Genomic DNA, 18,359 nt, shown 5'->3' on the forward strand with positions numbered 1-18,359 from the left:
ACAATTAATCCTACTTATTTATTTAACTCTAATGTGGCATTTTAACTAGCTGCACATTATTTAAACTTTCTAAAGGTATTTCTCATGCATATTTTTTTATTTTTTGAAATGCAGTGGCATTTGAATTTTCTCACTTATTGGGGGTATTTTATTTTTATTTTTATTTTTTATTTCTTTCATTTTTTCACATGTATATTTTTTTATTATGTATCCCCTTTCTTTTATTTTTTCTATTTTTCTTTTTCTTGGAAATAATTTGTAGAATGAAACATTATTTACAATATCTCATATAAAAATCAACAGATAATCATCAATTGATCCTATAAATTATAGGACCATAACAATGCTTCCAATAGGGATGGAATCTCCCTTATGAGGCATCAAGAGCGTTGTAGATCAGTAGCCTTTATCCATTGGGCAAGTTGTCCTTATTCTGTACTTGAATTGATTTAGTTGATGTTTGTTTAGTCAATTTAGTGTTTCTAAATTGATGTCATTAATTGTCAACCCGGGGCTCGTAAGCTGATGAAGTGAAGGTGTACTATATGTACTTAAGCAACCTCTTAGAGCTTTTTGTCGTTTGGGGGTGTTGTTTGTGGTTAAGTTATCTTCCTAAAATGGAGTGGTGATTTATAAACAGATGAGTGATGGTGTGTGTAAAGTGAATTCTAGATGAGTGAGAGTGTGTGATTAGTGATTTCTAACTACTTGCTGAAAAGGAAAAGCTTGAATGAAATAAATAACTTGAAATATCTTGAAATCAAAGAACCACTTTCTATTGGCATTAGACACCATTCATGCTGCTGCAAATAAAAGGTCAGAAAATCACTTAAAAGACCAATGATAAAGTTTATCTCTTCCTAACTCTCTGCCTCTAACACATAGTACTGTGTAAGACACGATTAGGAAGTAGCTGAAGATAAGTCTAAGAAATGATAAAAATGAGAAAAATCTACTTTAAAGACTAGTTATGATGTTCAGCTCTCTCTAACTCTCTACGTCTAACACATAGTATTGTGTAAGACACGATTAGAAAGTAGTTAAATATTAGTCTAAAAAGCACCCAAAGCCAGCTGCAAGTTGTTAATATTCTGATCTCTAAAAGATAGACAATTTATGATAAAGAGATCATTCATGTGTTAGCAAACCACTTTGAGAAATAAAACTAAAAAAAATCAGCTATGAACATAAAGTAAAGGCAACAACTTGAATTTGTCAACTGAAACTATCACTAGATATTTAAGCAAATACACAAACACAAAATCAATCCCGGGCTTAAAATCCTGCAAAAGAACAATGCTGATCAGCTAAAAAGAAAGGCTGGAAATGAAATAACAAGAAAGGAAATTACGCTGTACATGTTTCAACTAAAAGAAATGCTGAATAGAAATAAGGAAATGCTGCATATAAAATACATAAAATACTTTACAAGGCTAACATGAACAGGGGCCCTCCATTCATATCATCCAAAAGAGAACTCAGAGAATTGGAAACTTCAAAACAACACTATTTCTATTACTCCATGTGCAGAAAAATACAGTCCAGAGTGCTAGAACAGCACTATAAAAACAGAGTCTTCGATTGCTCTAAATTAACAACAAGTTTATAAAATGCAGCAACTAAAAAGTAACCTTTAGCGTCTGCAAACGCTAGTTTTATAGGCATTTGAAAGACGGCCTAATGCATACAGCTAAAACTGGAAAACTAACTAACTGTCATGCGTAATTAAGGAACAAAACACGTCATAAGGCTGCGTGGATGAGTTGGAGGTTCTGGTCGATATGGGCATTGAATCCAGAGTTGGATTATGTCCCCCATGGCCTGCATAAGACGGACAAGTCACCTTTTAAACTGACGTGACCCAACAGCTTACGTATCACCGTTAAGCTGTCTTTATTGACCGTAACTTGACCCTCGTTGACCGGAGGTACAGGTGACGTGGATGGCTGAACAGATAGCACAGGAACCTCGAGCACCTTGATTCCTAAGTGCCCATGTGGCTCATTTGGCAAAATGACACGTGGAACCTTTAGTTTAACAAAAAGGCTGCGAGATCATCAGATGGCTGCGGAATCAGCAGATGGCTGCGGAATCAGCAGATGGCTGCGGAATGCCTGTAAATATGTCAAAATCTAAAAAAAACAGTCACACATTAGCAAAATCCCTAAATCATGCTTAATGTCATCATATGTAATGATCTAGGTGAGTTTATGCAGCAAAATAGAACAAAAGGGAGAGATGAGTGAAGGAAAATTGTGGGAAATGATGGATAACCAAGTGTAAAGTAGAGACTCTACATACCCCCACTGCGAGGGTATTGCATGTCCTCATGCAATCAAAAACATGGTTCAGTCCACCTGCTGGGATGCCTCTGCTAGGACATCCAGCCTTCTCTTCTTTCTCTGTGTGGCCACATTGACCCTTGGTCTTTTCATCAAACACCTGAATTTTAGATTGATTAAAGCTCTGTTTAATTTTCTGCATCTCTTCTTGAGCTTTTTGTTTTCCTTCTGCCACAGACCCATATGAAGCATGGTGTTATCTTGGACCATTTTGTCCACATTGCCCTGTATCTTCAGTTTTTCATTTTCTTGTTTGATGTGGCGATTTAGCACCTTTAGCTCAAATATTTCCTGTTTCGGTGATTGGACTTGTTGCTCCAAGGGTTGAGTAGTGCTTGGCCCAGCCACTGCTTGTTCCAGCGTCTCCAGGTAATTATAAACTTTTTGTTGATCAGGGTCAACCTCAGGTGAACGCCTTGGGCTATGCTCATACTGAAATTCGGATCCTTGTTCAAATTCAGGCTCATGCTCAAATGGACTTTCCTCACGTGGAGGACTGGTCTCTAGATACTCAGTGTGTGAAGGACTTTTTTCCAAGTCAAGACTTGTAGCACCTTTTTGAGGTGTGCTTAAGTCAATGAAGAATGACTGTTTACCCTTTGTGGCCCCTACTTTTCTGTTTTGTAATCTGCTGCTCCTTCTTACAGAGGTGGTACTCTATTTTTCTTTTGGTACTTTTTGCTTTTGTTTTTCCTCCTTTTTGGAAAGGGCAGTTTCATGGAGTTTGGCCATTCTTTGTGCTAAGGGCTGAGTATCTTCTTCACTAGAGTTCTCAGGAGTAGCGTAAGTTTCTTGAACTACAGCTTTGCCTTTATCTTTCTTTTGTTTCATCCTACTCTCTTTTCTCTTTTGAGCAATTTCTTGGGCAAGTTCTGAAAGGGTTTCTGTGATAATTCCTTGAGCTGTTTGACCAATGTCCACAGCAGGCTCAGGATCAATATCATGTTCAGAATGATGTACATCAGTTTCTTCTACAAACTGCTCTTGAACAGTTTCCTCTTGGACAACAGTTTCCTCTTGGTCAACAGTTTTAGGGGTAGCTTCCTTTCATTTTCTTCTACTCTTTCTAGGCACAGAGGTTTCTCCTGCTTCCTCAAAATGGTTTCTTACAAGAAATTTCTCCCAGGTATCTCTTTTTGCTTTCAACTGTTCCTCAACTAACATTTTAACAAGACCATGATGACATAGATGTGATTCAATGTTTGTTGGGTTCTTTTGGGCCATTGAACACATTTTTCTAAGACTTGAGAGTAGAAAATATGGAAGGTTAATATCATCTCCTAAGAAATGCATCATGACTTTGGCATGGTAAACATATAAGACTCCAAACCTTCCCTCACAAGTAAAGAATTTTTGCACTAGTAACAGTAAAGTTGTCCATTCTTCCTTGACATAAGTAACAGGAATCCCTTTTGTGAAAATGCTGGTATCCATACCTGGGTTCTTCAAGATTTGCTTCCACTGTTGGTCTTGGACTGATCAGTTTTTAAACCATCTTTCTCCAGTTTGTGGAAGTGAAGTGGCTTGTGCTATGCTGCTTTCTGTGACTGTAAACTTCAGGTCCCCTATCTCCACTTGATTATCTTTATCTTTGAAGGAACGTGCAAAGGCCTTCGTAACCTCTCTGTGGTAACCTTTGAACTTCTGGATGCATTGGAGCCAGTTTACTTTCTGCAACGCTTCTTTAACTTGAGGATATCCCTCCAGGAATTTTGAACCCTCGGGTTCTGCCCTTAAAAGTTTACCCATTGACTCTACGGCTCTGTTCTTCAAACTTTTGAAAAAGGGAGGTTACACGGCTTCAACAGTAGCCTTAACACAGCGAATTTACGGCTCTGTTCTAAATCAAAAGACTACATGGCTTCAACAGTGGCCTTAACACCGTAAAATTACGGCTCTAATGTAACAGCCGTAACACTGGTAACCTGAATTAGCAGAGAGGAATACGTGAAACAGAGTATGGCTAAGGTAGCAGCGTAGTGAGCACAGCAGAATAAGGGAAATGAGGAAATGAAACAGCGTGAATGAAATGGAGTGATACGAGCGTATGAGGGTTATGAAGTGATGGGTGTAAACGGTTAGGTCCTTAGGCTTCGGTCACAGGTCTCCACTTGGCTGCGGGATTATGACTTAGAGAGACGTAGTACAACAGTCTACGTCACTTAGGTACGAAACCCTTAATGAAAGAGCAGCCGCAATCCAGTTTCAAAATCGTGATGAATTATGACCGATGAGTGGGGAGATACGTGGATTTTTGGTCGTATGATGGATAAAAACGGATAATCATTACATTTAATGGCAAGAAACATAACCCCGGAACTTTAGCAAAATGAGATAACTGTAAGTTTAGGATTTTAAATCATACCTCAGGTCCGCGTTTGAATTGCTTTTGATTATTTTCCACTAACCCTTCATTGTGTTGTTGCTGTTGCATGACCCTTTTCCACTTATTGTTGATGACTTCTGAACTGTAAATTTCTTTCCAAACAGACTGTGTTTTTTTTTTTTTATGCAGGTGCAGAGAGCTGCGGAATCGTTAGATGGCTGCAGAATCTTCAGATGGCTGCGGAATCTGCAGTAGTACCCTCCGGCTGCACAAAATAACTTTAGTTGTCTAAAAAAAAATGACTTTATTGATGGAGTGAAATGTAATGAATGGATTAATGAATGGATGGATGGATAGAAAGAAATGAGGTGAAGTGAAAGTGATGAGATGATGAATGAGGTGGATGAAATGGTGAAATGAGATGGAAGAGAGAGATTTTTTTTTATTGGAAAACATGAGGTGTCAGGTGACCCTGATTTTCACCTCAGGTTTTCTGTATGAGACTGCCAATCAGAGATTGGTTTTTAGGCTCATACATTTATTTCTTCTTTTTTTTCTTTATTTCTTTTTTTTTTTTTCTTTTTTTTCAAAAACCAAAGATTAGGCCGATGGAGGAGAAGAATCCTTCTCCACCAACCTGATTGCAGAATCTTCTTTGAACAATTTGACAAACTCTTCTTTTGAGAATGGCTTCTGGTAGATTTTCAAGCGGTGGCCATTCACAATAAGAGGAGTATGAAATTCATCAATAGTTTTTACTCGAACTGCTCCATTGCTAAAGACTTCATCAATCTCATATGGCCCAAGCCAATGAGTTTGAAACTTTCCTTTGAAGTCTTTGAATTTTGAATCAAACAATAGAGCCCAATCTCCTCTGTGAAACTTTCTTTCTTTGATATGATGACCATGCCATTTAGATCTTTGGTGCTGAACTAGATCGGTCCTTAGAATTGCATCTTGTCTTATTTCATCTAGCTCATTTAGCTGGTCCATTCTGTGTCTTTGAGCTTCTGAGAGGCTCATTCCCAATTGGACTACCATCTTGAAGGTCTTGATTTGGAACTCAATGGGGAGCAGGACTTCCTTCCCATAAACAAGTTCATAGGGAGAATGTCCTGTTGTGTTCTTCCATGTAGTCCTATAGGCCCATAAGGCTTCAGGGAGCCTTTCCGCCCAATCTCTTCTATGAAGGTGAACAGTCTTGGTGATAATGCCTTCAAGAACTTTATTGGTAGATTCCACTTGGCCATTGGATTGCGGATGGTAGGGAGTAGATGTTCTGTGCTTAATCTTATATTCCTCCATCAGCTTCTCCATCAATTTAGATGTAAACTGGCTGCCCTGATCTGTCACAATTTCCCTTGGGACACCAAAACGAGTGAAAATATCCTCAAAAAGAAATTGAACAACTGAATTTTCAGTGGCAGAAGGCAATGCTTTTGCTTCTACCCACTTAGTAACATAATCAGTACAAACCAGTATATACCTCTTTTGCTTTGATGGTGGATTAATTGGTCCAACGAAATCTAAAGCCCATTTCTCAAAGGGTTCGATGCATACCTGAGGCTGTAGAGGCATTTCATTTGAAGGAGTTGGTTTCCCAACTCTTTGGCAGCTGTCACACCTTCTAACATACTGCTTTGCATCTTTAAAGAGAGAAGGCCAATAATATCCTAGAGAAAGGATTTTATAGGCTGTCCTCTTGTCAACAAAGTGCCCGCCGCATGGTTCATCATGACATGCCTTAAGGATGTCAGGCATTTCATCTTCCCGAACACAACTTCTGATTATACAATCTGGCCCTGTTTTGAACAATTCATTAGAAATCCAAGAATAATGTGCACTCTCCTGAATGATTTTCCTTTTCTCATTAGGAAATAAGTGTAGAGGAAGCTTCCCTGTAACAAGATAATTAGCCATATATGCATACCAAGGAGTCTTGGTAGTCACTGCAAACAAGTATTCATCTGGAAACTTATCTTCTACTGGAGAATCCTCATTAGTGTTTTGGATTCTAGACAAGAAATCAGCTACTGTGTTTTGTTTTCCAGGTCTATCTAACACAGTAATGTTGAATTCTTGCAAGAGTAAAAGCCATCTTGTGACTCTACCATTGGTGACAGGTTTGTTCATTAAATATCTTATGGCAGAGTGATCAGTATGGACAAAGGTTTCATAGCCGGTTATGTAGTGTCTAAACTTGTTGATTGCATGTACCATAGCTAAGAACTCTTTTTCTGTAACAGTATAATTTAACTCAGTGGGAGTCAAATTCTTACTTGTGTAATAAATGGCATAAGGGATCAAATCATTTTGTCCCAAAACAACTGCTAGAGCTGTATCTGAAGCATCAATAGAGATGTGGAAAGGGAGTTTCCAATTTGGCCCCCTTAAGATGGGTGCTTCAGATATTCTAGACTTTAAAGCTTCAAAGGCAGATTGACACTCAGGATCCTATTTAAACTCACAGTCTTTGGTAAGCAATTTGAAAAGAGGAGATGCTATCCTAGTGAAGTTTTCAATAAATCTTCTGTAATACCCAGTAAACCCAAGAAAACTTCTAACATCCTTCTGGCAATTTGGAACAGGTAAGTTAGAGATGACTTCAACTTTGGATTTATCAACCTTAATCCCATCTCCTGAAATATGATGTCCTAAAACAATCCCTTCAGTAAACATCATAAAACACTTTTCATGACTTAAAGAAAGATTTGTTTCCTTACATCTTACCAGTACTTTTTCCAAATTTTCCAAAGCTTCTTCAAATGTATTACCATAAACTGTGAAATCGTCCATGTATACCTCTACACAATCATGAATCAGATCTGAAAAGATTCCTAATACAGCCCTTTGAAATGTAGCGGGTGCATTTCACAATCCAAAAGGGAGTACTCAGCAGGCAAAAGTTCCCCAAGGACAAGTGAATGTGGTTTTGTCTTGATCTTCAGGTGCTACCTGAATTTGATTGTATCCACTAAAACCATCCAAGAATGAGAAATACTTTTTACCTGCTAAAGTGTCTAGTACCTGATCAATAAAAGGTAAAGGAAAATGATCCTTTAAGGTTGCCTTGTTCAATTCTCGATAATCAATGCAAACTCTCCATTTACCATTCTTTTTGGGCACTATAACCAAGGGAGAAACCCATTGGCTATCTGAAATGGGGTAAATGAAGTTTACCTTGAGCAATTTCTGAAGTTCTTCTTTCACGATTTCCCTAAGGTTTGGATTCATCCTTCTTTGTGGTTTCCTAATAGGTCTGCTGTTTTCTTCAATATAAATGTGATGAATACAAGTCTTAGGATCGATTCCTTTCATGTCAGTGTATTCCCATGCAAAAGCAGTGGAATGTTTTTGCAACAGTTTAGTTAATTCTTCTTGTTGTGGTCTTCCCAAGTTTTTGTTAATGTTCAATGTTTTTCCTGGAAGGATTTCAACTGTAGAACTACCAAACTCTTCCATTGAGAAGAGAGACATCTGTCTAGAGTAGAGATATTCAATATCTGCATCTATCTGAAAATGTGTAGAGTCATATTCTAGAGATACTTCAAAATTTTCTAATGTATTTAGAATTTGACTGTCTTCACTAATCTCAGAGATGGTTAGAACAGGTTGAATAGTATCTTCATCCTCTACCCATTCATCTTCTCCTATTTCTGTTATAGCTTTTGCTGGGGGATACAAGTTGAATTTCTTGGTGGAATTACCATCTGAGATATACATGTCCCCAGACCTACAGCTTATGAAAGCATCTGCTATGGCCAGCCAAGGTCTTCCTAAAATAAGAGGATGTCCTACTAGATTATTCTTGGGAGTTAAAATCATAAAATCAGCTGGATATTCCCAAGAATCTAGAGAGACTGGAATATCTTCCAATACACCATCAGGTTTAATGATTGATCTATCTGCAAGTTGCAGCAAAGTCGGTGTAAAGAGAAGGTTAGGAAGCTTTAACTGATCCATGGTCTGTCTACTCATGATGTTGATCGCGGCTCCTAAGTCAATCAGAGTATTTGGGATTTCAACCCCATTAATATGAGTTTTGACAATAGGGCTACCGGGATCTACATATTTTTGCATGGTAATCTTACCCATCATTATGTCTGCAATTTTTCCAACTAGATGTATCCTTTTAGTATCTCTGGTTCTTTTTCCTGTTTTCTTCAAACTCAACTCCTTTATTGTCTTCGCTAGAATGGGAATTTCCTTAATGGCTTGTAACAAGGGGATATTGATACATACATTCTTCAATTCATCTAGGAATCTATAGTCAGGCACCCATATCTGCTTTTCCACCCCTTTATCAATTTGAAATCTCTTAGGAAAAGGAGGTGTAGCTACAGGTGTAGGTTGCTCAACTATGGGAGTTGTAGAGGTTGATTCTTTTTCTTTTTCTTTTTGGATATTTTGGTTTTGAAGTGATACTTCAGAACCTTTATTGACTTTGAGAGATTCCTCCTCAGAAATGCTTGGTTGTTGAACACTTGTAGAAGGTTGATCTAAGATTCTACCTGATCTAAGTTGTACTTCATTGAGAGGAACAACCATATAGGTAGGGAATGGTTGACCTTCCATCATGTAAGCATTTTGAGGGTTCCTATTATTCGGATTTGGTAATGGATGAGAGGGAAGTTGATTTGATTTCTGCTGGGATTGAAGTGCTAGTTGTGAATTTTGATTTTGTGGAGGAGGTTGTTGTTGTTGAGGGTATGGCAATGATAGTTGTTGACCTTGGTTTGGAAGTTGTGGAGCTTGATGATTCTGAAATGATGGAGGATATTGATAGAATTGAGCAAATCTCCCATACGGATTTTGCATGCTTTGCATCCATGCTTGAAAAGAATTTTGAGGTTGAGGCCAAGGTTGTTGCCAAGGATTCCAATTTGGTTGGGATTGAGAATTCATAGAGTTGTTAAACCCTTGATTCTGTTGTCCCTGCCAAGGTCTCCTTGCAATAAAACAGAGAGATTCAAGTGTATCTGGATCCTCTTGAAAGACTGCTTTGAGGCCAGGAATTGAAGGACAATCCTTGGTCTCATGAGTTTCTGAGAAAATTACACATGTTTCTACAACGTGTGCATCTAAGGGACATTCCCTTAAAGCATGTTTCTTTCTACATTTCGGGCAAAAGATGGCCAAAGCCTCAGCTTCTGTTTTTTGTTTATTGTGAATCTTAAGGGTATCAAGTTGTTCACTAAGACTCCCTAAGATGTCAGTTTTAAATTCATCAAGCATACTGCCGATTTCAGCCCTACTCACTGATCCTGTTGCAGATTTATTTGCCCTAAGGAGAGAAGGATCTCTAGGCCCTTTTTGAGTTTTTGATTTTCCCCTTGAGAGATGGATACAAAGTTCTGCTATGTCATTGAGAGAAAGTTGAGAAATATCCCCTTTTCCCATCATGTTTAAGATGTCTATCCATTCATCCCTAATGGCTTTTAATAAGAGGGCTTTTAAGGTCTCTTCATCCAAGGTATTCATTTTTGCTCTTTTCAAGTTATATTGAAATCTTTCAAGTAAATCTTCTAGACTCTCATCTTCTTTTTGTATCATTTTAAAAACCTCGTCCTTGTGATTAGTAGGCATGCAATAGTCTAAATACCTATCCAAAAATGTCAGTTTCATTTCATCCCAAGTCCTAATGGATTGAGTGAGTAACCCCATGAACCACTTCAAGGCTTGATCCTTCAGTGTTGAAGGGAACAACTTGAGTTTCTGAGAGTCATCCAGGTAGTCATAAGTTCGACACACGACTTCAAACTCAAATAAGAATGTTTCAGGGTCCTCAGTCCTTAACCCATGGAAATTAGGGAGGACAGATGGTGATATGTTTTTCATAGTGGCTCGGGAATCCTCATTAACAATGGGAAACCCGAATGAATTATCCCTATTTCTATTTCCTCCTCCAATGGGACCTCTACCTCCATTATTGTTATTGTTATTTCCTCCTCCTCCTCTACCTCTACCTCTACCTCCTCCTTCTTCGTCTGCCGTGATGATTCTCCTAGGGATTTCAAAATCTTCTGGTTCCTCTACAAAAGGTGAATGAGAAGAGATTTCTCCTTCTTCTTCAGATGATTCCAATTCCTCAATTACAATTGGTCTTCCTGTAGGAGAAAGAGAAGAGTCTCTTCCTGGTTCAAACTCAATAGAAGGTGTAGGAGATTCAACTCTTGGCTCTTGAATTCCAAGACTTCTAGGACTAGGAGTTTCGGTTGGAGATAAGGGGGGTTTCTCTTGTCTATCCCTTGAAGCAGATGTACTTGTAAAAATTGAACTTCGAGCTCTAGCTAAAAACCTTCCTCTAGAATCTCTAGCTCTATGCATGTCATTTTTTATTTTTTCTTCAAGTCAAGTTAATAGTTCTTTTTCTGATCTTCCAGTTCACTCTAGGTGCAAGAAGAGAGCATACTCAAGAAACTACCAAATCAATAACTTTCTCTTTTCTGATCCTCCAGATCACCTTGCAGTGCAAGAGGAGAGCATACTTTGATAGGTTATCAACTTCTTTCCTTGAAATCTTTTTTTATGTTTTTTTTTTCTAAGAATATGGCTACTTAATTTCACTTCCCCGGCAACGGCGCCAAAATGTTTAGTCAATTTAGTGTTTCTAAATTGATGTCATTAATTGTCAACCCGGGGCTCGTAAGCTGATGAAGTGAAGGTGTACTATATGTACTTAAGCAACCTCTTAGAGCTTTTTGTCGTTTGGGGGTGTTGTTTGTGGTTAAGTTATCTTCCTAAAATGGAGTGGTGATTTATAAACAGATGAGTGATGGTGTGTGTAAAGTGAATTCTAGATGAGTGAGAGTGTGTGATTAGTGATTTCTAACTACTTGCTGAAAAGGAAAAGCTTGAATGAAATAAATAACTTGAAATATCTTGAAATCAAAGAACCACTTTCTAATCGCATTAGACACCATTCATGCTGCTGCAAATAAAAGGTCAGAAAATCACTTAAAAGACCAATGATAAAGTTTATCTCTTCCTAACTCTCTGCCTCTAACACATAGTACTGTGTAAGACACGATTAGGAAGTAGCTGAAGATAAGTCTAAGAAATGATAAAAATGAGAAAAATCTACTTTAAAGACTAGTTATTATGTTCAGCTCTCTCTAACTCTCTACCTCTAACACATAGTATTGTGTAAGACACGATTAGAAAGTAGTTAAAGATTAGTCTAAAAAGCACCCAAAGCCAGCTGCAAGTTATTAATATTCTGATCTCTAAAAGATAGACAATTTATGATAAAGAGATCATTCATGTGTTAGCAAACCACTTTGAGAAATAAAACTAAAAAAATCAGCTATAAGTAAAGGCAGCAACTTGAATTTGTCAACTGAAACTACCACTAGATATTTAAGCAAATACACAAACACAAAATCAATCCCGGGCTTAAAAACCTGCAAAAGAACAATGCTGATCAGCTAAAAAGAAAGGCTGGAAATGAAATAACAAGAAAGGAAATTACGCTGTACATGTTTCAACTAAAAGAAATGTTGAATAGAAATAAGGAAATGCTGCATATAAAATACATAAAATACTTTACAAGGCTAACATGAACAGGGGCCCTCCAGTCATATCATCCAAAAGAGAACTCAGAGAATTGGAAACTTCAAAACAACACTGTTTCTATTACTCCATGTGCAGAAAAATACAGTCCAGAGTGCTAGAACAGCACTATAAAAACAGAGTCTTCGATTGCTCTAAATTAACAACAAGTTTATAAAATACAGCAACTAAAAAGTAACCTTCAGCGTATGCAAACGCTAGTTTTATAGGCATCTGAAAGACGGCCTAATGCGGTACAGCTAAAACTGGAAAACTAACTAACTGTCATGCGTAATTAAGGAACAAAACACGTCATAAGGCTGCGTGGATGAGCTGGAGCTTCTGGTCGATATGGGCATTGAATCTAGAGTTGGATTATGTCCCCCACGGCCTGCATAAGACGGACAAGTCACCTTTTAAACTGACGTGACCCAACAACTTACGTATCACCGTTAAGCTGTCTTTATTGACCGTAACTTGACCCTCGTTGACCGGAGGTACAGGTGATGTGGATGGCTGAACAGATAGCACAGGAACCTCGAGCACCTTGATTCCTAAGTGCCCATGTGGCTCATTTGGCAAAATGACACGTGGAACCTTTAGTTTAACAAAAAGGCTGCGGGATCATCAGATGGCTGCGGAATCAGCAGATGGCTGCGGAATCAGCAGATGGCTGCGGAATGCCTGTAAATATGTCAAAATCTAAACAAAATAGTCACACATTAGCAAAATCCCTAAATCATGCTTAATGCCATCATATGTAATGATCTGGGTGAGTTTATGCAGCAAAATAGAACAAAAGGGAGAGATGCGTGAAGGAAAATTGTGGGAAATGATGGATAACCAAGTGTAAAGTAGAGACTCTACAATGTTATTCTTAAATATGGGAAACAAATCATCAGAAGTTTAGGGCCTTCCTTTCTGGCTTCAATTCTTGATGTTAGCCACCCTCTCTCTTGTAGTAGAATAGTAAAATAATATTTACAATGATTCTAAATGAAAACTGATCTACTATTGAGGAAAGTAGTGTTTGAGAATTCTACCATTGATAGGTCCACCTATAAATCCTTCTCCAGTCAAGTCTTTCAACAAGAATGTGTTGTTACCTATGAAAGTCTCAATTTTGTAGGTCCCTTTCTACAGACTATTACATTTACCACGTTTACCTTTTTCTTCATTCCTTGAGTCCCATTTTAGCACAAGATCATCTATTTAGAAGTCATCGAATTTTGTCCTCGTGTCATGGATCTTCTTAATTTTATCTTGAATGAGTTGAGCTTTTTTGTAGTCCTCCTCCCTAGAATACTACAATTGTATGGTCTAATTGATCCTTCTCTGTAAATCATTTGTTTCCACTTGTGATTCCTGTAGTATTTTTAGCACATGTATTCCCAAGGAAGTAGGAAAAATTGCATCTATTCCATATACTAATTGAAATGGAGACATCCCAATAGATTTCTTAGTCTTAATTCTTTCATCCTAGAGGGCATTAATAAACTTCTCACGCCAGGATTTTTTATTTTCTTGCAATAGTTTATTGGTCATGTTGACTAGACTCTTATTAGAATACTCAACTAACCCATTCCCTTGTGGATAATAGGCAATATAGTGTCCTAGATTCATGTTATATTTATGGCAAAAATCAATCATTCTCTTTGACTTGAACGTAGTAGCATTATCAGCGATGATCTTATGTGGACATCCAAACCTGGATAGAATATTACCTTCTAAAAACTGAATGATTACAGGTTGTTTTCCTCTCTGGTTGGAATAGACTCAATCCACTTGGTGAATTATTAGTGGCTATCGAGAACCATATATGTTGACTTGAAGAGGTTGGATGGATTTCCCTAATAAAATCCAAACCCCGTTGTTGAAAAGGAACCTCAACTGAAATGGGTTTCAAAGGTAAAGGCAAAATATTTCTCTTGCCTTCAAATATTTGGCACTGATGGCATGTGGTAAACTTCTTATGCACATCTGCAAACAAGGTAGGCCAGTAAAAACTGGCCCTTAGGATTTTGTTGGTTGTGGTCTTCCAGTATAATTTTCCTCCACAGTCTCCTTAATGAAATTCTTACATGACCCTCTCAACTTCATCCTTCTACAAACAATTTAGAAAAATACCTCCAACATCTTTCCAATATACAATATGATCTAAAATGTATAATTTCATAGATTTCAACTTGAGAAACCTAGCTTTCATCTTTGTTAAAATAGGAGGAGCTTGTAAATTTTGTAATACAAAGATAATATTTGCATACCCATGGAGTTTCCATTTGTTCTTATTCATCCAGTGCAGCAATACAATTAATATCTAGTACATGAAAATTGGACTCAGCCATTAGCTTAGCCAATCCGTAACCTTTGATGAGCTTGGTAGGTCTTATCACAATGTCATATTCTAGGATAACTGCAATCCATTTTCCTCTTCTCCCATCTGGGTTAGTTTTTGTAAGGATATCTTTTACCACAACACTTGGAACAAATGCGATGATATGGGAATCTAGGATGTACACTCCAAAGTCTTTCAATGCCTTCACCAAATAGAAGGCTTGTTTCTCCATGATATTATACTTTAATGAGGCACCCCTTAAATCTTTGTTGAAGAAAGCTATAGGTTGTTCATGTCCTTGACTATTTTTTTGTAACAAGACAACTGCAATAGTATTTTCACATGCAAAAGAAAAAATCATAAAATCCTTTGTAAAGTTAGGGCTAATTAAAACAGGAGTAGTGGTTAAGCTAACTTTACTTTGCTAAATATTTCCTGGCTTCAGTATTCCATTTTATTTAAATATATTTCTTTAGCATGTTTGTAATTTCTCTTAATATCTTAGTCAGTTTTGGAATAAATATCATGAGGAAATTTATCCTACCTATGAAGGATTGAATTTATTTCTTGTTTCTGGGAGGGCTAATTTTTAGTATGGCTTCGACTCTATTAGGATCTATTATGATGCCTTTTTTCAAAATAATATGACCCAATAATTTTCCTTCCTCTAAATCAAAAAGATGTTTCTTAGGGCTCAAGGAGATACCATATTTTCTGCATTTTTCAAAAACCTTCCTCAAGTGTAATAGGTGTTCTTCATTTGTTTTTTAGAAGATAGTAATATCATCTACGTAAATTACAATGATCCTATCTATATGATCAACAAATCCAATATACATTGCTCTTTGGAAAGTGGCCCCGACATTCATAAGGCCAAAGGGAATTTTACATACATAAAGTTCCCCAAGGTGTAGTAAAAGTTGTTTTGTGTTGATCATCGGGATGAACCGAAATCTGGTTATATCCTGAGAAACCATCCAACACAGAAATTCTACTTAAACCAACTACTTTTTGCAAGATGTGATCCATTTTAGGCAGAGGATAGTTTTCCTTGCGTGATACTTTGTTTATATTCCTAAAATCTATACAGAGCCTTATTTATCATATTCTCTTTCTTGTAAGTACTAGATTAGAGACCCTTTTTGAAAATCTCAGAGGTACAATGAGTTTTGCATCAAAACGTTTTTTGAATTTTTTCTCTATCAAAGGTGATAAGAATGGATTCACTCTCATTAATTTTTATTTAAATGGTTTTTTATCTTCCCTGATCAGAATGGTATGATGTATGATAGTAGTATCATATGATTTTGAATCTGCATAGCTCCCAGCAAACACATCAGAAAATTCTTTAAAGAGTTTAATTAATTTTTGTTTTTATTTAGGAGGTAAGGATTTGGATAGTTTCAAAATTTTAGGACTCTCTTCAGTTCCTATATTACAGTCCTCTACCTCGTCTCCTACTGGTTCTATTTTTGGCTTCTTAGCTACATTGTTGAAATCAAAAAGATCTTCCAATGGCACCAATCCTCTTGGCAGCACATTGTCTTTTAGTTGTAGAACCTCAAGTTCTTCTGGATTTTCATCAGTTTCATTTAACACTATTTCCTTTTTATTCTCATATACATCATTATCTGTTTCAATATGTACACACTCAAATTCATCTTTCAACTGTAAAAAAAATTCTACCTGCTTATCACTACCAAAAACCTGCCAATATCTTAAATTATCTGGAACAGTTGACCTGTGTTTTACTTCCACCTCATATTTTCTACTAGGATGGAATGGAACCTTACAAGTACTGGATGAAGTAGCTAAAGAATCATCTAAAATATTCTGGCCATCTCTAGGAATAAGAGACAACTGATATTTAGGAAAACATTGAAGAAAATCTAAAACTGTATTTTTGTAGGATCTTAATCTAGGGTGTTTGGCTGAGTACTCACCTTTAATCTGGTTAAGGGTGAGTTCTAAATCCCCATTCACAAAAATTATATTTTCCCCTAACCTATTTAAAAGTTTCAGTCCTAATATTAATGCTTCATATTCATCTATATTGTTTTGACATTGACAATTTAGCTTGTAAGAATGTCCCTTAGCTATATTTGTTTGTGAGTTTACCATGAAAACACCTGCCCCTGCTCCTTCCTTGCTCATAGCCCCATCAAAATCCATATTCCATAGGGCTTATCCCTCTTCATCTTGTTTCTCAGTATCTAATTTCATTTCCTATGTCTTTCTTAGTTCATCTTCTAAGTGTGAAACTTCCTCCTCTACAGATTCATCATTATACAAAATAAAGGAGTCTAAATCTAAATGCGCAGAGTACAGGGGGTAATTGTTTGGTTTTTCTTGGCTTCTAACCATGTACTTCATTAATGTCTCCCTATATAATCTTCTATGCTGACCAAAAATAGGAATGGTAGCATAAGTCATATCCATTTGCAAAGTACCCTGTAACTTGGCTCCCCATGATCATGATAGTAACATTCCATACTTAGAAGGTATATCGGCTACTACAATGTCCATGACTAGACTGTTTTCTCGTATTTGGACCAGTGTGACACATAGATATTTGATAAGGCCTAAGCATCTTAATTTGTTGGAGTCAAAAGAATATAAATCTTTGTAGGGTCTAGTTATGTCTAATCCTAGTTTCTCCATAATAGCTCTAGGCATCTGATTGTGAGACACACCAGAATCAAACATTGCATTGTGCAAGATTTTGTCATGAATGTTTAAACATATATAAAAAGGTGTCACACTACCCTCCTAAGAATTCCCTTCAACTTCATCTTGAAACAAAAACTCAGGTTGGTCATCAATTAAGTTGACCATGTATGTCCCTTCCCCTATCTTTAGAGCCTTCATGACTTGAGGTCTATATGCATTTTTGTTGATTAATTCTCTAAGAGGAATAGAAATGTTCACTTTGGCCAATTCATTTTCAATGATGAAAGTTGTTTGAGGTTTATCTATCTCTTTGATATTTAGATCTTTTTTTTTAGAAGTCTCTTTTTGAGAATCACCTTTTGACTAGTTAATGAAGGGGTATAATTTTGAATTTTTTTGGGAGGATTTTGAGCAGCCTTTTTACTTCTCAAATTGTACTGTCTGTGCACCTCCATGATAGCATTTTGGTATCCTTGCTTATAATAATTTGACTCTAAAGGGATAAATTTTGGTTGGAAAGGCAAGAATAGGTCTTGTTCCTCTTTAGTTAAGAAAATGTGGTCAATTTCACTTTCCTCAAATAAGTTTATTTGATCTTCTTCATGATCCTCTTGGTAGCTCAAATTCTTCATCTACATAATTCTCTTGGAAAGGAGGTCTAATTTGTTGTTGATAGGTTTAGCCTCTCTATTCTCTCTGTTTGATTTGAGGTGGGTTTCTCCTAAAACTAGGATTTATAATTGGAGGGTCATCTTGATTTTCTCTTGAAGGAATCCTATCAGTTAAACTTATCCTTTCCATAATTTTCTCCATTGTTTTAATTAATGTATTCAACTTAGCATATGATGAGGAAGAAGAAGGTTCTTCCTTAATAGTGACTCTCCTCTCAGTTTGTGGTCTAGCTTTCTTTTCCAACAGATTGGCTTCTACTCTTACTGCATTTCTCTGCATTTCCTCAAGGGAACCATGGTTTCTCTCTCTAACTTGGTAAGTCATGTCTAGATCAAATCCAACTAGGAATTTGATCAAAGCTAGTCTCGGTGGAGGTTGTATAGCAGTTGGGATAAAAAAGTAAATGTTATAAATCTAGTGCAATAGTCCTGGACTGTTTCACCAGGGGCTCTTTTTATACTCT

The sequence above is a fragment of the Pinus tabuliformis genome, chromosome Q (assembly GCF_031772625.1).
Source record: "Pinus tabuliformis cultivar Carrire ecotype Pingquan chromosome Q, CPIR1, whole genome shotgun sequence".
NCBI classification, from domain to species: Eukaryota; Viridiplantae; Streptophyta; class Pinopsida; order Pinales; family Pinaceae; genus Pinus; species Pinus tabuliformis.